The sequence below is a fragment of the Anolis sagrei genome, chromosome 1, assembly GCF_037176765.1.
Source record: "Anolis sagrei isolate rAnoSag1 chromosome 1, rAnoSag1.mat, whole genome shotgun sequence".
Classification (NCBI taxonomy): Eukaryota; Metazoa; Chordata; class Lepidosauria; order Squamata; family Dactyloidae; genus Anolis; species Anolis sagrei.
Window position 1 is genome coordinate 255,339,115 of NC_090021.1, and position 23,647 is coordinate 255,362,761.

At 40.5% G+C, this 23,647-nt stretch overlaps 1 protein-coding gene across 6 annotated transcripts in view; it reads right to left on the reverse strand.

Annotated features, from left to right (window-relative positions):
• Positions 1-23,346, reverse strand: part of PPFIBP2 (PPFIA binding protein 2) — a 150,199-nt gene extending 126,853 nt beyond the window's left edge. For 3 of the 6 annotated variants that reach the window (XM_067462676.1, XM_067462678.1, XM_067462677.1), the window contains exon 1: positions 23,169-23,345. The gene's annotated coding sequence lies outside the window, so the exon portion shown is untranslated. Of the gene's footprint in view, positions 1-23,168 lie in introns of all 6 variants that reach the window. The other 3 variants (XM_067462673.1, XM_060766642.2, XM_067462679.1) reach the window with 3 other exon arrangements.
• Between the last annotated feature and the right edge of the window lie 301 nt (positions 23,347-23,647).

Consider the following 23,647-nt stretch of genomic DNA (forward strand, 5'->3'; position numbering starts at 1 on the left):
TCAGAGTTCAGTAACTACCTGGCCATGTCACCTTTCGACAGGACTGAAGTTGCCAGTTAGCGAGAAAAAAAACCCTATCAACCTGTTGTCTCAGACCAGAGGCCATATTACTTTTGAAAATCACTATAAAAATTATCATAGAAAAAGTCAAAAGTTTTAAGAAAAAAATATTGTAAGAATTACATTATGAAAAGTATTAAGTACCAGAGACCCTAAAGACAGCTTTTGTCAGCAGGTCATTCAATAATATTGTACGATTAAACTGCAGGAATTTGCAATATATTATTTCACAAATAATATAAACAGAAATTATTTCTCAAGCAGATATCACCAAGTGAGGAGCCAGTTGTTAACTCTTGAAAGAGTAGAGATTAAGATACATCTATATATATAGTTGGAGAGGACTTCCACAAAAAAACTTTCCCTATAGTGCCAGTTTAAAGACTTTGTGTAGCTATGATACCTTTCCCTTCCTTAACTATTTTGTAGTAGAAAATAAGATGGAAGAAACAGAGGAAGGCAAAACAGATTACAAATGAAAGATGATAACCATTTAATTATGCCATTCACTTTAAAATCCTTTAAATGAGGTAGCATTTCTTCAAATAAAGGCACCCTAAGTTTCTTAAAAGGCCATTCTAACCCATTTTATGGACTACAGCCTTCATATGCAAGTTTCACATTGTGGATTTCTCACAATGCCCTGAAATATTTTAATTACATATCATTAATAAAACTCACCTAATACAGTTAATCGCATTTAGATTTCCATGTCCCTTTATCCTTTGACACTGATAAATAATCACACAGTGGTTATCTATCTTTCTAGTTGTAATTAGTTGGATCAAACTGGTTTTCCAATCTAGATGTAAAGCATAAAATGGAGAGCACAATTGTTGATTGTAAAAGATTGAAATGGCCTATCTACTCAGCAAAAAATGTAACCTTCACATTATGGAGTCGGCAAATGATAAATCTTACGAGGCAAGACATTTCAGCACATCTATGAATAAATGTCTGCATGTCTTTAGCCTGTAGTGAGCCCCCGGTTGCGCAGTGGGTTAAATCCCTGAGCCAGCAGGACTGAAGACCGACAGGTCGTAGGTTCGAATCCGGGGAGAGGTGGATGAGCTCCCTCTATCAGCTCCAGCTCTTCATGCGGGGACATGAGAGAAGCCTCCCACAAGGATGATAAAAACATCAAATCATCCAGGCATCCCCTGAGCAACGTCCTTGCAGACGGCCAATTCTCTCACACCAGAAGCGACTTGCAGTTTCTCAAGTTGCTCCTGACACGACCAAAAAACAAAAACAAAACCTGTAGTATCAACTCAATATGCTCCTAGGAACCACAGCCCATACATATCTGGGTGGATTGATCAGGAGTGAATAAAAATAAAAAAGTACTACCAAATTTTATAAGGAAACATTTAAAAATAAAGGGCAGTCAGAAAGAGTAGTGTAGGTGCAAAAGTGAGTGCAAAAATGAGTATCTGAGAGGTAACAAACAAGGCAATTTTGTCAACAAATGGAAGGAACTAAATCAGACCAATGAAAAGAAATTTCTATAGGACCAAAGGAAAAGTTGCCGTATATAAAGCCAGATATACCCCCTAACACTATGTTGAGAATATTTTTGGAAAAGGGACTTGAATTTACTGAATCCAACAGAGGACGCAGAGGACGAAAAAGAATTAGTCATATGGTCTTCAGCACCCTACCAGATATTAAAGAACCAATTTGAACACTTACACCTGGCAAGGCATCTGGAGAGGATGCAATGCCTTCATAAATATTTAAAGATTATGGAATGGGGGTTCCGATTCTATCCAAATTGTTTACAGACACAAATAATATAGGTAATGTACATTTAGCTTAGTCATCTAGCACAGTAGCACACATCTGTTAAACAAGGGAACAGAGTTGACCTATGTAATTATAGACCACTAAGTCTTAGATGTAGCATCTAAGATTCTCCATAAACTTCAGATTCGCCATAAACTGAAAGATTGGGAAGAATCTATAATAAGCATTAATTAAGAGCAAGCAGGCTTTTGTAAAGGGCATTCACTATCTGAACAATGCTTTATTCTGTATCATATAATTAAAAATCTATTTTTGGTCTTACAAAGAGTCTTTCTACAGCTTCTCTGGATCTTTCCACAGTTTTGGATTGAGGTAATCAGCAGGAACTCTGAGATTAGCTTGGTAACAATACTGAAAAGCGCCTTCTCAGGTTAATGCAGAAACTACAAGACTGAAAGAGTTTGCACATTAAACACAAGTTTAAAGGAGCCCTCCCTAAAAAGGCACCATTTCTAACTGAGTTAGGGTCTCCTGGTGGCGCAGTGGCTTAAACTGCTGAGCTGTGAAATTTGCTGACCGAAAGGTCAGCAGTTCGAATCCAGGGAGCAGGGCGAGCTCCTGTTGTTAGCCCCAACTTCTGCCAACCTAGTAGTTCAAAAACATGCAAATATGAGTGAATCAACAGGTATTGCTTTGGCGGGAAGGTAATGGCGCTCCATGCAGTCATGCTGGCCACTTGACCTTAGAGGCATCTAAGGACAACGTCAGCTCTTCAACTTAGAAATGGAGATGAGCACCACCCCCCAGAGTTGGACACGACTAGACTTAGTGTCAAGGGAAAACCTTTACCTTTACTTAGACAAGGATGTATTTTGGCCTCTTTCTGTTTAACTTCTACTTCAACAATATCATTCAGACCTCTGCACCAACAATTGGGGATAGAAAACTTGACGCATTATTGTACACTGATGAAATAGTTTTGATTTCAATCTCTCAGACTAATCTCAGATAAACTTTGAGGTAGCATTAATGCTTTCTCTTTTTTGTTTAGCCTTTCTTCATTTAGTTTATCCTTAATTAAGCTCTGCCACTAGGATGAGACACAAAAGCACTCACTCAAATTGAAGTGCCTGGAACAATGAATGATGGTTTTTACAGACAGACATTTTTCCTTGGTATCTCCGTAAAAAAGGAAAACTTGAATAACCATACACTTTTTACTGGGCTTTCCTTGTTCATTTGGTAGCTGTTGTCATTTTTCAACAGAACTTGCCTCTGCATTGTGAACTTCTACTTTAGTAAAGTATCAAAGTGTTTAGGTTGGTTAAATATAAAAGTTAGTCTCTGCTAGATTTGACTCTTTCGGAATCACTGGAAAGGTGATAAATGCCTTTGAATCAATGGGACGAACTACTTGATTTAGATTCATGTTTACTCACAGATAGGCAAGCAAAATTTCATCCATTTTGGTGTGTATTTCACTAATAAAGTCCATATACACTACAATTATTGAAGGGCAGCCAAGAACTGGCCCACATACATCATTGATTCATAGGTATATCTCCTATGGACTTTGTGGCTTCAGGTATATTGTCAGAAACCCTTCCACCACTTGTTCTGAAAATTGTCACCAATGCTTTACATATTTAAACTCTTCTTTAAATTATTATTGTAAACAGTTAGCTTGAAACCTGAAAGACAATAAATGGCAGGGAGAGAAAATAAAGAACAAGATTAGGTGACAGAAGGGATTTGTAGGACATTTCTCACCTCATTACAACACTACCCTCTTCCAAAGATTATTTCCCCTAGAGCAGCATTTTCAAAACTTTGGTTCTCCAGGTATTTTGGACATTACCTCCCAGAATTCCTGACTATTGGACAACTGGCTGGGACTTTTGGAAGTTGAAGTCCAAAACAGTTGGGGGACTAAGGTTTGGGAATCACTGTGCTAGAACAGCACGTGCTTACCAAACACATACAGAACTCATTCGCATAGTCAGTCCCGTATAGCATATGGCAGACATCCTCAAATGGCGGCCCTCCAGCCGTTTGGGCCTCCAACTCCCAGAAGCCCTTACTTGTCCAATTGTCAGGAATTCTGGGAGTTGAAGGCCCAAACACCTGAAGGGCTGCAGTTTGAGGATGCCTGGTGTATGGGCATAAAGCTATTGCAAGTTGGGTTGTTGTAGGTTTTTCCGGGCTATATGGCCATGTTCTGGAGGCAATTTTTCTCCTGACGTTTCGCCTGCATCTATGGCAAGCATCCTCAGAGGTAATGAGGTCTGTTGGAACTAGGAAAAATTGGTTTATATATCTGTGGAATGACCAGGGTGAGACAAAGGACTTTTGTTTGCTGGGGCTAGCTGTGGATGTTTCAGCTGATCACCTTGATTTGCATTCAATGGCTTGGTAGCGCCTGGGGGGAATCTTTTGTTGAGGGTGATTTCTGTTTCACCATTGCCTCACCACCAGCTACTTTCAGTGGGACAATGAGCTCTATGAACAGAAAGATGGAGTGGCTATGGGGAGCCCTCTCAGCCCGGTCATAGCTAACTTCTACATGGAACACTTTGAAAAACAAGCCCTGGAGACAGCAACCAAAAAGCCCACGATATGGTTCAGATATGTGGATGACACCTTCACTATTTGGAGCCATGGAGAAGAAGAACTCAACAGGTTCCTGGACCATCTGAACAGCATCCACCCAAACATCCAATTCACCATGGAAAAAGAAAATGAAGGAAGACTGCCTTTTCTAGATGTCCTAGCCATCCGCAAACCAGATCAACAATTGGGTCACACCGTTTACAGAAAACCCACACACACGGATAGATATCTACATAAAAACTCCAACCATCACCCAAGTCAAAAAAGAAGCACAATTAAAGCCTTGGCAGACCGTGCAGAAAGAATCTGCGAACCCCACCTTCTCCAAGATGAACTGAACCACCTAAACTGGGCTCTACAGGCCAATGGATACTCCACCTCAGACATCAGAAGAGCTACAAAACCAAGAACAAATCACGAGCGTAAAGATGAAGACCCACCCAGAGGAAAAGTGTTCTTGCCATACATCAAGGGAACCACTGACCGCATAGGGAAACTGATGAGGAAACACAACATACAAACCATTTACAGACCCACCAAGAAAATCCAACAAATCCTACGTTCAGCAAAGGACAAGAGGGATCCTCTCACCTCTGCAGGAGTCTACCGTGTACCATGCAGCTGTGGACAAGTCTACATGGGTACCACCAAACGCAGCACCCAGACACGCATCAAGGAACATGAAAGGCACTGCAGACTACTTCAACCAGAGAAATCAGCCATAGCAGAGCACCTGATGTACCAACCTGGACACAGCATATTATTTGAGAACACAGAAGTGCTGGACCACTCGCACAACCACCATGTCAGACTACACAGAGAAGCCATTGAAATCCACAAGCATGTGGACAATTTCAACAGAAAGGAAGAAACCATGAAAATGAACAAAATCTGGCTACCAGTATTAAAAAACTCAAAAATTACAGCAGAAAAACAACAGAGGGGAAACAAACAGGCACATGAAATCATCCTCAACAAAAGATTCCCCCCAGGCGCTACCAAGCCATTGAATGCAAATCAAGGTGATCAGCTGAAACATCCACAGCTAGCCCCAGCAAACAAAAGTCCTTTGTCTCACCCTGGTCATTCCACAGATATATAAACCAATTTTTCCTAGTTCCAACAGACCTCATTACCTCTGAGGATGCTTGCCATAGATGCAGGCGAAACGTCAGGAGAAAAATTGCCTCCAGAACATGGCCATATAGCCCGGAAAAACCTACAACAACCCATGGATTCCGGCCATGAAAGCCTTCGACAATACTATTGCAAGTTGATGGGCAAGTAGTGTCTCTGGGAGTTGTATGCCTCTCCAGAGATTTTTGAACAACAACACCCAGCATTTCTTACCACTAACTATGTCCGCGAGGACTGCTAGGACCTGCTGTTCAGCAACAACTGAGACTCTGTTTTGCATGATCCATGCATATGATAAAGGCCTTGGCTTCAGCCAGTTATGCAGGATTAGACTTTCAGGATGACTGTGTGAAGAGAAGTGTCTAAACAAACTATGAAGTGTTGAGGGTGGCGATGCAAATAGTCTGTACTATCAGATGACATGACATGGAATGCTTTTGTTTATATATAGAGCAAGTTTATCAGCAGCATGCCTCACATGCTTGAAGTTTTCAGCCACCATAGGCCTTCCAGTGTGTTATGCATACAAGAGATGTTTGGACACTCCTTTGTACATTGAATATGCCAACAAAACTAACATAAACACATATATTAGGAATCATAAACTAACATAAACACATATATTAGGAATCATAAACTAACATAAACACATATATTAGGAATCAACAGCAAACATGTTTAATCATTGTGATAAACAACATTATGTTAATGCAGAAACACACAATGTTTCTTCTGAATAGTTTAACGCTTTCAATTCAGAGGATATTCTATTTGAGATTACTTTGAATTTTGGTAGTGCCTGTTTTAAAAGCTGCTTGCCCATCAAGTTGCCAGGGATTTAATTCTATTAAAAGGATTGCTGTAACTATTAAAAGAATAAAGACAGAAAATACCAAAATGTTAAAGAATATTATAAAAGAAGTCAGAACAATAAAAAAGAAACACTACACACAGAAAATGTACATAAAATAGCTGAGTAATTAGTAGAATGGGTAGTGTAGTAATTATTTAGACTACAACCATTTCTAAAATTATTGATGCTTATTGCAGAAAAAAATTAGAAAGCTTTGTTTGATGTATTCTGTGAACAAACAATATACCAGAAGAGAGTATGATATATCGATTTTTGTTATGATGCTCAAACCACTACACCATATTGGATCTTAATATTATTTGTGTGTTCTTCTACAATCTAGATGTTATTGGAAGGCTTGAAGAAGTTCTTGGAGAAGTGGTAGAATACACTTTGGGAAAGGTTTCACTTATATTCACCATAATACTACAACAAAGAGTAAATAATACTGACAGATAAGCAAATCCAGAGAATCCCTGGGTTCCCCTTTGCTGGTATGAGGAAATATTTCACCATCTTTCCTTGATTCAGAGAAAATAACATTTTTGAGCTTCTACTTATACATTGCTTTTTAAGGAAAGGGTATTCAGCCTTGTCATATAATGTTTGGATCAATAAAAGGATTCATTTGGCAATGCATTAACAATGGTGTTACTTTTTTCAAGGTTCATTAACATGAGATAAAACCAGAACACCTTTACTGTTCATCTCATGCTAATGAACCTTGAAAAAGGTAACACCATTGTTAATGCAGGTATGTTTGTGTTTTTAAAATTGGAATTAACTTTTTGAAGTTTTTCTGTTTAATACATTCAATTTAAAATTTTAAGGTTTTAAAAATAGTGAAAGTATTAAGGCAAAGACATTAGCAAAACTAGGGACACTGGGTAAAAGGGGAGATTTAATTGTGTTGTGGTCTGAGCACTGGACGACAACTCGGAAGACTGGGGTTCAAATCCACTCAGACACGAAACCCAATTGGTGACCTCACATTACCAATCCCAGCGGAAGGCGATGGCAATACTCCTCTGAACTAATCTTTCCAAATTTTCACCTCAGGTACACCACAACAACATACAACCCCAACATTATATTTTGCATTATCTTAAATTCTTGGTTTTAGCACAGACAGAGAGACATTAAATCAGCTGCTGAAACTCACAAGATGGATTTCCTCTTTAAAGAAAATTTCATGTGCTGCATATGGTTGTTGCGAGACAGTTTAATTATTATATTATGATTACCTCTGTCAAGCAATAAAGAGCAGTGCAATACGTGATATTCACAAGAACACTGGTTTAATATCACATGTATCAGGTCACATTCATGGTCTTAGTAACTCTCAGATTTCATCGGAAAGGTATCTCTCCTACCATTTCATAGTAGGAGAAAAAGGTATCTCCAGAGAAAATAGATTCTCTGGAAATACCTTATAGTACAGAATAAAGCAAATAAGGAAAGTTGGGAACAAGGATATATATCCGATTTTGAGTAATTCCATATATTTCATGTGCAAAGATATTAAAAGAAAATCTCCAGGGTGTGGAGGAAAAATTACTATAATGTATGACACTCACAGAGAAAACTAAAGCAACTGCACATTAAAAAATGGAAAACCTACAAGTCATTACTGAATCACCATTTAAAATAATATTATATCACACTGAAACAATAAACAGAAAGATAATTCAAGTGTTGGGTGTAATTCCATGCAACGTGGTTTATGTATATTATTAAATCTTGATTTTAGTATCCTTACTGAATCATTTAAAACTTTACTTGTGCTTTTCATGGAACATTTTAAACATTCAACGTTGAAACAGATGAAATCCAACTTGCTAATGCCTTGAAAGATCTCTCCAGCTATTTCAAAGATAACCACCTGAAGCCTAACCCTGCCAAAACAAAAGTATGTGCTTTCCATCTACGCAACCATGAAGCCAACAGGAAATTGAAAGTTACCTGGGAAGGTCAAGAACTTGAACACTGTTTCCATCCTAAATATCTCGGTATCACCTTAGATCAGTGGTTCTCAACCTTCCTAATGACCCCTAAATATAGTTCCTCATGTTGTGGTGACCCCCAACCATGGAGGGGGCCTCCCACTCGCCTCTCGCGTCCCCCGAAGCCAGGGGGCGCAGGAGCCGAGCGGCAAAGGCCCCCTCCATGGCTGCAGCCATGGAAGGGGCCTCCCGCTCGCCTCTCGCGTCGGGAGGTGAGCGGCAAAGGAGCCGAGCGGCAAAGGCCATGGATGGGGCCTCCCGCTCGCCTCTCGCGTCCCCCAAAGCTGGGGGCGCAGGAGCCGAGCGGCAAAGGCCCCCTCCATGGCTGCAGCCATGGATGGGGCCTCCCGCTCGCCTCTCGCGTCCCCCGAAGCCGGGGGGTGCAGGAGGCAAGCAGGGAAGGCCCCCTCCATGGCCGTGGCTGTTTGGCTCACACAGGAGCCGGCAGCCATTTTGGGGGGGCAACCGAGGCGGCTTCGCGACCCCCGGAAAATGGCCCAGCGACCCCCTGCCTTAGATCGAACACTAGCATATAGGAAACACTGCTTGAACACCAAACACAAAGTAGCTGCACGCAATAACATCCTGCACACAGTAACATCCTACTGGCAGCACATGGGGTGCAGACTCAAAATTAATAAGAACATCAGCCCTGGCCTTGTCTTACTCAACTGCTGAGTATGCCTGCCCTGTTTGGCATAGGTCTGCCCATTCAAAGCAGGTGAACATAGCAATGAATGACACATGCAGAATAATCACAGGGTGTCTTAAACCTACACCTTTTGATCAACTCTACAAGCTAGCTGGCATTGCCCCCCCCGATGTGCGACGGACAGTTGCTGCTAAATGTGAGAGAATACTGTGAAAGCCACCCACTACATGGCTAACAGCTTCCTCCCAGTAGACTCAAATCAAGGGAAAGCTTCATGAGAACCACCACTCCTCTTGGCGTCCCCCCAGTAACAGCAAGGGTATCCCTCTGGGCAGCTAAACCAGGAAATCCCAACTGGATGGCCCCCCGTGAGGGTCTTCCTCCAGGGGCAAACCAAGAATGGGCAACCTGGAAGCAGAGTGGGTAGATCAAAAGACAACCTGGCATAATGGCACTACCTAAAAGAATTCCATACCTTGTGTGATTGTGGAGCAGAACAGACAACTCTGCATCTGTATGCTTGTCCATTGTGCCCTGCCTCATGTACAGAGGAGGAATTGTTGGAGCCTACAGACAATGCCATTGCTGTTGCCCATTTTGGGTCAAAAGATATTTAGCCACCTGCACACCTTCTGTTTTTATCAGTTTTGTACTAATTTATGCAATGATTTTGATACGAAATAAATAAATAACCTTGAAAGTCTTTCTAAGATAAATTTTAAGAGTAGTACCCCAACCTTTACTAACTCAAATCTGCTGAGATATTTGATTTTGACAACCTATTTGTAATCTTTTAGTTCTCTAGAAAACATTGGGAAATTATGTACATTAATAACAACAGCATCACCTCCACTACCAGGAGCACGTTTTAAAGCAAAATGGATATTCATCTGTACATAATTGCTGTTTTCTTTGAGTAATACATGCACAGATTCTCCTTTACAGTATGTTGCTGTGCAAAGCCATCCTTAGGCTTGTACAGACTGCCAAAATAATTAATCATGCTAATTAATATCCCTATCACAAGTGAATGAAATGCAAGCCTGACGGTGACACAAATGTCCCCACCAAGCAAAAACAAAACCAAAACAAGCAAAACAAAAACAAAAAACTCAAACAAACAAAAAACCCAACAAATTAACACTGGATAGAAAAAGGATTCCACTTCACAATATGCACGCCATTCGCTACTGCATAGAATTGTAGAAGGTATACGTTATTACTTTCAAGACTTTTGTTTCAAAATTAGTCATTTATTTCTTTAACAAACCGGATTCAATCTATAGCATCATTCTGGAAAAGCACAGCATGAAAATGCTTTAGTTGACTACGTAAGTACCATTAGTATAACTTTTCATCATATTAAATAATATTTACAACAATGAGTCATTGGAAAGTATGCTAAATGCATATTCTGAAAAAGATGCTATCAGTTGGGCTGGATATTAGATTTTGCATAAGCATACACATTTTTACACACAAAGTTTTGGCTGCAACATATGGTCTGCAGATTCCAAATCAAACCATTATCCACTAGTCTCTTAGAGATACTTACATATTGAGAACAGCTTTTTATCTAAGGATTTTCAGCAATGCTCACATTTTTCAAAAATGACAAATTAAACCAGCAGATAATCATTAAAAAATTCCGAAGACGCTGAAGTCAGAGATAAAATCCTGCAAATATCATCATACAAGGACTCAGCACCTACACGTAAGATTATTCTACATTTGGATTTGGATTTGTTAATATTTTAAAAACAAGGAAAGCTTCATATTCAATCTGTTTTCACCAGAGCTTGGAAAAAACAATATTCTGTTACAATTACTACAATTCCCTAGCCAGCAAATCCAGGGACCATACTGACAAAAAATAACTTTTGCAAGATTTGGTTGATAATGTATTGTCAAAGGCTTTCATGGCTGGAATCATTGGGTTGTTGTGAGTTTTCCGGGCTGTATGGCCATGTTCCAGAAGTATTCTCTCCTGACATTTCACCTGCAATTATGGCAGGCATCTCAGAGGTTGTGAGGGCCCCACAACCTCTGAGGATGGCTGCCATAGATGCAGGCAAAACATCAGGAGAGAATGCTTCTGGAACATGGCCATACAGCCTGAAAAACCTACAACAACGCTTTTGGTTGATAATCATAAAATACAGTAGAACACTATTTTTATTACAAGGTGCATACAGCCTAATGTGCAAAAACTTAATTTGACTATGGATGAATCACTCCCTATTTTAATATTCAACTAAAGATACACACCTCAACATTAAAATAAGAATCCACTTGTAGGCAAAAACCAGTTACTGCCAAAACCAACAAATCCAAGATTATGGTATGCAACTATGTGATCTCAATTTCAGATCTTGCATGACAACACTGATCGGATGTCATTAAGTTTCTCAGCAAGAAAGCTACAACACACCTCTTACGATAAGAAAAGTTGCTTCTCATACAACTTAACAATGGAATAGACTTTTAAATCAGATGAACTGGGTAGGCACACAGTGCCTATATAGGTACACATGCTTACATGCATATCTCTACCCACACAGGAATAAATTACAATTTTCAATGACGCCGATGTACAGACAAGCTATGCCTGCACCTAGTTTACGTAGCTGACTCAGAACCAAAGATTTGTCTAGTCCAGCATTATAGAAGCCAGCCAATTTCTTAAGGGAATCCCACAACTGGAAATGACTTGGTATTATTTTTTCCTTTTGACTTGTTTATCGCCTCTTGCAGCTGGCGTGACAGGCAACATCCATTAGCATCCTTACAGGGTTACATTCAACACAACACCCCAAACAAGAACATTCCCCACAGTTAGGACAAAAAATGTGTACATGGTTCGGGTCCTGCTTATCTTCCTGATTGCATTTCCTCCTACAAACCGGTGCCAGCTCTAAGATCTGCTTGGAAGGCTCACCTCTCAGTCCTGACTTTGTCTCAAGTGTGGTTGATGGGGACGAGGGAGAGGGCCTTCTTGGTGGTGGCTCCCTGGCTCTGAAACACCCTCCCCAGGGAACTTAGGTAAGCCCCCCCCCCCCACACACACACTACATCACTTTTGGAAAGAGCTAAAAACTTGGCTCTTTCAACAGGCCTTTGATAATGTTTAAGATAGCAGCCAAACTAATATCTTTAGCCAGGGAAGGCTAAATTGATTGTATGGACCTTTGATCAACGACCATTGCCATATTTTATTGATTCTATTGCTCTTGTTGATTGTATATGCCTGGTTTTAAATGTGTTATTGGTTTTAATGTTGAAATATTGTATTTTACATGGTGTATGGTACCATTGTATGCTATTTGTAAGCTGTCCCAAGTTCCTATGGGAGATGGTGGCGGGGTATAAATAAAGGTTTTTATTATTAACATTATTATTATTATTGTTGTAATTATTATTATTTGAAACACCACAAGATGAGTCCACAGCAGACACTCTGCTAGCTGTTGTATTGGATCACACGTCAGACACTTCCCAAGTGTCTAGGACTGTGTGATGTATCGGCAAATAATGCATGCAGATCCCAGTAAGGTGGCCTTTTGCAGCTGGCACATGGTAATCTTGTCCATGCCCATTGTGTTTAAGTGCAGGCCAAGGTCTTTAGGCACTGCACCCAGTGTGTCGATCACCAATGGAACCACCTTTACTGGTTTGTGCCAGAGTATTTGCAGTTCGATCTTTAAATCCTCATACCGTGTCATCTTTTCCAGTTGTTTCTCTTCAATCCTGCTGTCACCTGGGATTGTAACATCAACCATCCATGCTTTGTTTTTTAACACAATTGTGAGGTCAGGAGTATTGTGCTCCAAAACTCTTGTCTGTCTGAATCCGGAAGTCCCAGAGCAGCTTGATGTGTTCATTCTCTGTAACTTTTTCCAATTTGTGATCCCACCATTTCTTTGTCACAGGAAGATGGTATTTGTAGCACAAGTTCCAATTAATCATCTGAGCAACGGTGTTATGCCTCTGCTTGTAGTCTGTCTGTGCGATCTTCTTGCAGCAGCAGAGGATGTGATCTATTGTTTCATCTGCTTCCTTGCAGAGTCTACATTTGGGATCTGTCGTCGACTTTTCAATTCTGGCTTTGATGGCATTGGTTCTAATGGCTTGTTCTTGGGCTGCCAGAATCAGGCCCTCCGTCTCCTTTTTCAAAGTTCCATTTGTGAGCCACAGCCATGTTTTTTCTTTGTCAATTTGGCTCTCAATTGTTGTTGTTGTTGTTGTTATTTGAAGCAACAATTCTTTGCCGTTTTGCCTGTTAAGAGTTTCCTTCGAAATAGCTTCATTTAGAGCATTTTTTGCCTTCTAATATACCAAGGAGGAACAAGTATACATATAGTTTTGTGCAAACTGGGCCTCAAACTACCCGGGAGGGTTGATGAGTGTAGATACAGACTAGTAACTTCTTTTAACTATATTTCCATTCATACTGTTAGGCAAATTGGGATACAAAGACGAATTGGAATACAAAGGCCCCACAAAAGTAACTTACTGAAGAACTGTTACATTTCTTCCACCTATAAAGGCAAGGGCTATTCCTGCTTTCTCCTATTCAAAAGGCAAATTTCAGTAATGTTTACCTAGAGACGTTAAGGTGAAAGCAGAACACTTCATGATTTTGCTTCAATTAAGTACTAACACATGCATACACATGTACACTTAGTTATCTCAAGGGTCATTAATTCACCAACCCTATTACTCTGTAACTACAGAGAGTTATCAACATTTGAAAATTGAGGCCCACTTCAGGAGCAAAGTAATTCTATACTCACTTTAACTGGCTTAATTTCACTGACTTCAGTAGAGTGACTGCGAAGAAAATGTGTGCATGGGGGAGGGGCAGATTTTAATTCCAGTTCCAGCAGAAGAGAAGAACAGAGGTTGGGACAAGCTGGTCTCTACCCTAGATTTAACACTACCTTAAATTTTACACTGCTAGAACAGAAAAAAATAAGAAGTAATCTTCCCTGCAAAGACACTTGCTTCATTTCATGTACTTTGGAATACTGATGTAAGCCTTTCCGGCTTTGTACATCCAAACTACAATTTTGAGCTAGAAACTTTACTTCGTGGCTCATATAGTGCAAAGGTCTTCTTTTAGACAACTACAAATATGGATTTTTTCCTGAATTAGAGTAATGCACACACAGAGTGCTTTAAGAATATAATTGTAACCCTCAGTATCAATTAGCAGTACATTTGGGAAAGCAAAAAACTGATTTTGCAATTACACTGAGCTTTAGAAGGACTCAGATGCTACAAAGTGATTTGTTTTTCTTATAATTTATGATTTTCCCATTCACTGGTCAGAATGAGCATACTATTTTGCTTTTAGATGCTCTAAAAATGCTTGACATAAGTCTTCTGCTTTGTTCTGAAAGTGAGATATTCCACAGTTCCACAGCTTCTATTTGGAGTCTCTTATTTGTTTGGATCGCTTGTTTTGTTACCACTAAATGTATTTTTTTCATAACCAGGAATGGAAATATACAACGTGGGTCATGAGGGGATTGCAATTTTTAATAAATCATTTATTATTTGTTTTAAATTTACAATTCTACAGCATCATATACAGTATATATAGGAAATAAGTTTACATCACTTGTGAAAAATCAAATCTCATAAATGGCATCCAATAACTAATTACCATCATCATATACAGCAGTTGTTCCCAACCTGTGGTCCGTAGACCACCAGTGGTCCACAAGAATGAAAATGTGGTCTGCAACCTCGCCATTACTACACCGTTGCCTCAAAACTATGCGGCAACGAGGGCGACTGTTCTCATGAAATCCACTTATAGTGCTGAAACAATGGGGATGTCGGGAGGGGAGAGGCTGACTAACCACGAAAGATTACTAACACATCTGCCCTAGATTATTAAATATGGTTTCCTTGGGTGAGCAGATGGCGACTACTGGATAGCATATGTTCTGTAGCAGAAACTAGAGCTGAATCAGCACCACAAATAACCAAACCAAATCTAAAGTTGACCAAAAACTGATTCATAACCCTTTCAGTACTAATGTTGGGAAGTGGTCCTTAGTCAAAGTGGTGCTTGGTCAAAAAAAGGTTGAGAACCACTAATATACAGTATATATAGGACCCCTTCATGACTGTTCGCTCACCCTGTATGTTTGTGACAGCAATACATCTTTGGAACCAATGCTTAGAAGAAGAAAAGCTAGTCTGGTTTTTTAAAAAGTAATAGCAGCTCTTTTAAAAGTGCATTGACTTATTGGCTCATTTTTTTTTTCAGATTCAGGGAATGCAGAAATTAAATGTTATCAAAAGAGAGTTCACATTTCATGTATACTCACCATGTCCTATTTAATATCTTATGTTAAGAAGAGGGAAAGGGTGGTCCTTCACATATTGTTGGATCACACCTCCCATGATTCCTCACCATTGTTACTTTGGGCTGATGGGAGCTATAATCCAACAATGCCTGCAGATGTTTAATAGAAATGTAGTCCCTAATTTTCAATCATAGAGCTGCAAAATAATTCCACACATGTGCAAGAGGATGGTGGCAGGTTTGGGAAAACTCAAGATCTGCACTAAATTAAAATTATAATTAAAAGATCTGCACTAAATTAGGGTGAGGGAATACATATATAACTACACCACAATATCCTACAAATGAGCATTGGTGGACGGCAACTGGAATAGAAAAAAACCACTTCTTGATTGCAGTTGGAAGAAATATTCAGTTGACACCAATAACCAATCTCAGAACAAATGAAAAACTTATTTAACGGAATACCGGTATTCCATTGATTTCAACATTATTCTATATTTCTAATGGAAATGTGATGTTTAACATGAAACTCCTGGTTCTACACAATAACCTTCCCATTCATGTTATGGGGTATCTATTAAGAGTTGGAAAGTGTCACTTTTATCATTGCTTTAATTATCCCTCTGTTAAATAACTGAATAACTCTTTTGTATGCCTTATCAATGATGAAGATCTATGTTTCTCAATGGAGTATTGGTACAGCTAGTGCAAAGATACGTTATTGAAACATCAACCCCAAAAATGAGTCCTTTGAGTCAAAGCCCTCCAATTTCTGAACTGCAAGCCATTATCAGCATAGCAATGTGTGAGGAACTCTGAGATTTGAAATCCACATGCTTTTCAAATTCATGGAATGTAATATATAATAGGATATTCTGCTGCTAGTTATCCTTCTGCAGACTACTCTGTCACAGTTAAAATTAGGAAAGAAAAAGAAAATCCCTTCCAGTCCTATTTTCCATGTTCCCTCACAATAAGCTATACAGCTAGCTGTTTGTATCCACACATTCTAAAGCCATAAATTCAACCATCCAGTTTGAAAATATTTTTAAAATAACAAAAACCTTGATTTTTCATTTGATATACGGAGCACAATTCTACCATACAACTGTATTTAATGGGACTTGAGTATCCACAGATATTTGTATCCCTAGATTTTGAGATAGCAGAAACTAAACTCCAGCAGATACCAAGGACCCACTCACTAAAATTGAGGGAAGCTGCAGTCCAACCATATTAGAAGAAGGAACATTTTCCCCAGCCCTTGTTTAGAGAAACATTTTTATCATGAAAGTCACACACAGCACCAAACATACTGACATTTTTTTACATTACACAATATAGTAATATGATTCTACAAACCACAACCATGGAAGTTGAAGTTGAATTGCCATGAAGTTGACTTTGACTTATAGTGATGTTAGGAACAAGAGATCTCAAAGTTTCCCTGATATCAACACTCTTACTCTAAGCCTGAAAGTTCAAGACTGTATTTTCTTTGATTGAGTGTGTTCTTCATATTTTTGTTTTATCAAGCATTATTGTCCTTTTTAATGTGTTCTGTATTCTCAAAATAAAAACAGAATCGTTACTTTTTAAACTGGTGGGTAGGGTGAAAAGGTTCAGATGTATAATTCAAGTTTGAATCTCAGATAATATATTTTGTATTGTCTTTTAAAGTTGTGTTTCATGAGCCCCTGATAGTGCAATGGGTTAAAACCCTTGTGCTGAAAGGACTGCTGACCGAAAGGTCATCAGGGGTTTGAATCCAGGAAGCGGGGTGAGCTCCTGTCTGTCAGCTCCAGCTTCTCATGCAGGAATATGTGAAAAGCCTCCCACAGGATGATAAAACATCTGGGCGTTCCCTGGGCAACATCCTTTCAGACGGCCAATTCTCTCACACCAGAAGCAACTTGCAGTTTCTCAAGTTACTCCTGACACCCCCCCCCCAAATAGCCCCAAGAAAACCTCAAACCACAGAGGAACATACCTATAATCCCTGTAAAAACATAAACACATTTACTTAGAACTAAACCTTGTTTACTCCCCAGAAGTGTGTATTTCATTATGTTGGTGTCTATTTATGTATTGATATCCTACGAGTTTCCATGAAATGGGAATACAAGATGATGAATAAAATAAAAACTTAGCTATTTTAAAAAACATTCTTCAAAATATACTATAAACTGATAACAGGAACAAGTTTGTAAAACAATAGTTAATCTATAAAGGCGAAGCACATAATAAAGTGGTACTAAAACTTTTAAACAAACATTTTTCTAAAAGAACCAGGTTATGGATGTTATATAGACTGACAAATTTCCGTTTTGAAGAGCTTTCCATAAGATGGAGAGAGAAATCTTACCTGGATATAAGCCCACTAAACACTGGATTTACTCATGAACATGGACAGGATTTAAACAGGGTAATCATTTAACTTGCAAATTCTGGGTTTAATGTGTAGAATTTTGCAAGTTTGCAAAAATAGAGGGCAAAGGAAGAAATGAGAAATGTGTCAATGTAGACAGTGTGATCAGGGACCGCAATTTGAGCAATGTTGTTGGGTCTTGAGGACGAATTTCCTACACCTTAGACCTGCCAGAGATGGCAATTTCTGACTGGGTCTGAAGTAACTGCACATTTACGGGTGATTCTGGCAAAAGTCTGCATAATGGAGTAGACGGAGTGTTGGACTATGACTTTGATTCCCCTCTTGGCCACAAAAAAACGACAGACCTTGAATGAGTTACACACTCTGAGCCCCAGAAAGCTCCATGCTAGGTTTGTCTTGGAGTCACCGTAGGCCGGAAACAACTTGAATGCACACAATAGCAACATACCTTAACCTAGGATTTGAATAATATAACAGTAAACAGATGTACCAGTGGATGCAAGTCTGAGGCCCCTTCCCCACAGAAGAATAAAATCCCACATTTTCTGCTCTGAACTGGGATATATGGCAGAGCGGACTCAGATAACCCAGTTCAAAGCAGATATTGTGGGATTTTCGCCTTGATATTCTGGGTTATATGGCTGTGTGAAAGGGCCCTCAGTTTCACTGAAAGTATTTGACTACTAGTTGCTTCTACTGAGTGTGTTGCAGGTCTCCCACAGAAGTGTAAGTCACACTCTGACAACTCAGTCAGAACTTTTCCAACAATCATAATAAAGCAGGGTTGTATAGTGGCTTGAGTGTTGGGCATGTTACATTCTCTCAGTCTCGAAAGAAAGAAAGGGCAAAACTGCTATGAATCAACCTTACCAAGAAAACCTCATGGGTAGGTTTTCTTTAAGATAGTCATATGTTGGAAATGACTTGACACATGTACTCTGAAATTTTGCAAAATTCAGGCAAAAGGAAGACAAATTCTAGAAGATAGTTTTCAAAGGGTGAGGCATTTAGTTTGCCAGGCACCTCCCAATTGTGATGGTACAGAAATTCAGCCTATGAATCCTAAAACTATCATACTTCAAAGTGCAGTCGTACCTAAGTGGTGCTATTATTTTGGATAAACTGACCAAGATTTATAGGAATGGGATCTCACTGACATAGTAAAGGCTGGTGCTTGAATACAAAATGCACATTATATCAAAACATAAATTTCACTACAAAAACCTTGCTGATTTAGGGCATAATTCTAGGCATGTCTGCTCAGAAGTACATCCAACAAAATGGGCATTATTCCCAGGTATGAAGGCACAGGATTGCAGCCTTAAGCAGTAACACATTAAAATTAAGCAAACCTTGCAGGTGTTGCCACTTGCAAAGTTTACACCTTTGTTGTTGCAATTTACTTGGAAGTCAGCCTCCAAATAAGCCAAAGTTTGAAGTGAGTCAGAGATAGAGAATTCTTAGGCTGATAAGCACATACCAACATCTAACTGAACACCATATGATTTAGCTCTAGAAACACAGAAATCTTCCTCATTGAATTGCGTACCACTAATCTTGCTAGTACACTATTACTGGCTGGCAGGGACTCTGAGATGTACCTGGATATATTGAGGATTACATCTGGGACCTTTTGCTTACATGCATGCAAAGTGTGTTATGTGTCTCCCATGGAAAACAAAAGAGCTACCGGATTGGGCCATTAGTTTGTCCGTTATTAGGAGTTGGAAATTCAAACAAGAACTGTAAGGTAGGAGCACCATTATTTCCACCGTCCATGAAGACCTCCCAGGGCCTATGCACATAATAATTTCTGAGAACGTACCAATAAATTTCCTGATTATATGGAGAGCTTTCCATACTTGCAACTTGTATGCAGATGCAATAACATCTCCCACAGAATTAAACAGGGTATAGGGGTAGTGCTATAAAGGCAACCTTGCACCATGCTCTCCATATGTTGAGTGAAAACTGCAATGACATCTTGTGAAGAAAAGAGTGATGGAGCATGTGCAGAGCATCTGTTCCCTCATGAGTACCACTACTATGAACATCAAGTTTAAGGGCATAAAAGTGTATAAACGTTGAGTTTAAGAAGGGCCACAGTGTAGTGTTAGAACATATCCATAGCATGTAGAAGACCGTATTTCTTGTTGTGTGCTTTCGAGTTGATTCCGATCCATGGCAACCTTATCACAGGGTTTTCTTGGAAAGATTTGTTCCACAAGGTTTGCCATATGTAAAGTAAAGGTTTTCCCTTGACATTAAGTCTGGTTGTGTCCAACTCTGGTGGTTGGTGCTCATCTCCATTTCTAAGCCGAAGAGCCGGTGTTGTCCATAGACACCTCCTAGGTATGTGGCCGGCACGACTACATGGAGCGCCACTGCCTTCCCGCCAAAACGGTACCTGTTGATCTACTCACATTTGCATGTTTTCAAACTACTAGGTTGGCAGAAGCTGGGGCTAACAGCAGGAGCTCACCCTGTTCCCCTGGTTCAAACTGCCGACCTTTCATCAGCAAGTTCAGCGGTTTAACCCACTGCGTCACCGGGGACTCCATATGTACACAGTGGTTAATTCTGAAACATAACCATGCATCATTAGAACCCCCCAATGTCAGAGATTTGCAAGGAAAGCATCTAAATACAAGCAGGCCTGTTTCAGAAAACCAGTTATTATAGTTTTTCATCTACACCTGGGGGATAACAACTCATACCAATATTTAGCTAATGGAAAAGTACATTGCAATCGCCACTGATTCTAAATTCAGTCTCTAACATCTCCATTTCTAATAGTTCGTCTCTAAGAATCAAGTTACTGGTTATGCAAAAGATTTTGCCCAAACCCTGAGGGATACTGTCAGTGCCAAAACTAGGCTAGAGACAGGCCAGCTGGTTAATCTGTAAATAGTTGACAAAACCAAACACACTACAGAATTGTAGCAGTTTGCCACCGCTTTAATAACCATAGTTCCATCTTATAATGACCTTATCTACTGGGATCTGTAGTTTGTTGTGACACCCCAGCTCCCTGGCAGAGAAGGGTAAATATCTTAACAAACTACAAATTCCAAAATTCCATAGCATTGAGCCATGCCAGTTAATGTGGTGTCAAACCACTATAATTCTGCAGTGTAGATACAACCTACATTTCATTTAAGGAGATGAGCTCCCATGGCAACAAGTATATCTCAGTCACACTCACGCTACAGGATTAATTTACAGCCCAATGCCTTATCTGTGTGAAGCATAGTGTGGTGAGGGGTTTTGCCTTTCCAATATACCTCACATACCTGCCATAGATATGGGGAAGACATCAGGAGAGAATGCTTCTGGAACATGGCCATATGGCCGGGAAAACTCACAACAATCCAGTGTTTCCGGCCATGAAAGCCTTTGACAACACATTTCAGGCCCATTGTTTATGTGGGCTTCAAACACAATCCAGCGTGGGTTGCAATACCACAACAGACATGCCTGTCATTCTCCATATATTAAATTTCAGGGTTTTTTAAAGCGCACACACAAGGCACAGAACTCCATCCCAATCCTACTGAGCGCATACCATCAGAAATTACTCCCACTGATTCCAATGGGACTCACTGGTTCCAATCAGTAGCATCACATCCCTAGGTATAATCGAAGGTGCAGCTACTACACCGGGCATGGGCAAACATGGGCCCTCCAGGTGTTTTGGACTCCAACTCCCACAATTCCTAACAGCCTACTGATGAGTCGCCGTTAGGCTGAGAATTGCGGTATATAAGCGAAGTAAATAAATAATAAATAAATACTGGCTGTTAGGAATCGTGGGAGTTGAAGTCCAAACACCTGGAGGGCCCAAGTTTGCCCATGCCTGTTACAATATTAGAATTACAGTAGAGTCTCACTTATCCAACCTTCACTCATCCAACGTTCTGTATTATTCCACGCAGTCTGCCTCCCACCCAGATCCACATCTGTTTCAATACATTGCAATGTTTTGGTGCTAAATTCGTAAGTACAGTAATTACTACATTACGTTACCGTGTATTGAACTGCTTTTTGTGTCGATTTGTTGTAAAACATGATGTTTTGGTGCTTAATTTGTATAATCATAACATAATCTGACGTTTCAATAGGCCTTCCCTTAATCCTGCCTTATTATCCAATGTTGGTGAACTACAACTCCAAAACTCAAGGTCAATACCCACCAAACCCTTCCAATATTTTCTGTCGGTCATGGGAGTCCTGTGTGCCAAGTTTGGTTCAATTCCATTGTTTGTGGAGTCCAGAATGCTCATTGATTGTAAGTGAACTATAAATCCCAGCAACCACAACTCCCAAATGACAAAATCAATCATCCCCAAAGCCCACCAAGATTCAAATGTGGGCGTATTGGACATTTGTGCCAAATTTAGTCCAGTGAATGAAAATACATCCTGAACATCAGATATTTACATTACGATTGATAACAGTAGCAAAATTAGTTATGAAATAGCAACAAAAATAATTGTATGGTTGGGGGTCACCACAACCTGAGGAACCGTATTAAGGGGTCGTGGCATTGGGACGGCTGAGAAACACTGCTCTACTGTATTGTCGAAGTCCGATGGCACAGTGGGTTAAACCCCTGTGCCGGCAGGACTGAAGACCAACAGGTCGCAGGTTCGAATCCAGGGAGAATACGGATAAGCTCCCTCTATCAGCTTCAGCTCCTCATGCGGGGACATGAGAGAAGCCTCCCACCAGGATGGTAGCACATCAAAACATCTGGGCAACCCCTGGGCAACGTCCTTGCAGATGGCTAATCCTCTCACACCAGAAGTGACTTGCAGTTTCTCAAGTCACTCCTGACATGACAAAAAAAAATTGCCAGAATCACTGGGTTGTTGTAGGTTTTTTGGGCTATGGCTGCCGGCTATGGCAGGCATCCTCATAACCTCTGAGGATGCCTGCCATAGAAGTAGGTGAAACGTCAGGAGAGAATGCTTCTAGAACATGGCCATATAGCCCGAAAAACCTACAACAGCCCACTGTTCTACTGTAATGCAGTCTGCCATTTCAATGCTATGGAACTGTGGGAGTTGTAGTTCAACAAGATCTCCAGCCTTCTCTGCCAAAGAGTGCCAAACTACAATTCTGAGGATTCCACAGCAATGAGCCATGAGAGCCAAAGTGGCACCAAACCGCAGGAAATCCAAGTCCTGTTGTGTATCTTACTTTCCCCACAATAACTTCAAGGGCTGCCTTTCTTTCTTTCTTTCTTTCTTTCCCTGAAAGTTTCAAAAAGGAGGAGAACAATTAAAATAGGAAGAAGCCCGAATAAAGAAGAACTGGAGACTGGAAAACCTGAGGAAAGGAAGCCGAAGAAGAAGAAGGAGAAGGAGGCAGGTCGAGAGCGAGTCACTCACCTGCTGGAGTCCGGCGCGAGAAGGCGCGCGCACCTCTCCGGGGCAGCAGCAGCAGAAGGAGAAGGAGAAGGAGGCGAGCAGGAGGCAGCAAGGCACGGTCCCCTTCAGAGCGCGCGCTCCCTTGCAAGCCAGCTGAAGCGGCGAGGGCAGCCATTGGCTTGGGAGGCGAGGCCAGCGGGCGGGTGATTGTTCCCACGTGACGGCGAAGGAGGGAGAAGGCGAAGCAGCAGCAGTAGTTGCAGCAGCAGCAGCCACGTCGGGCAGGTCCAGCTCCTGACTGAGGAGAGAAAGAGCGCGCGACCTTTTGGGCCCCCCTTTTTTTTCACTGTAGTGGCCTTTCCACTGCTCACCTCTTCGTTAGAGGGCATCTAGACTGAATGAATGCACTTTGACACCCCTTTTTTAAGCTGCCGTGGCTGTGGTTCATTGCAGTGAGGTTCGAATTCGGGATGAGCTCTCCGTCAGGTCCAGCTTCCCAT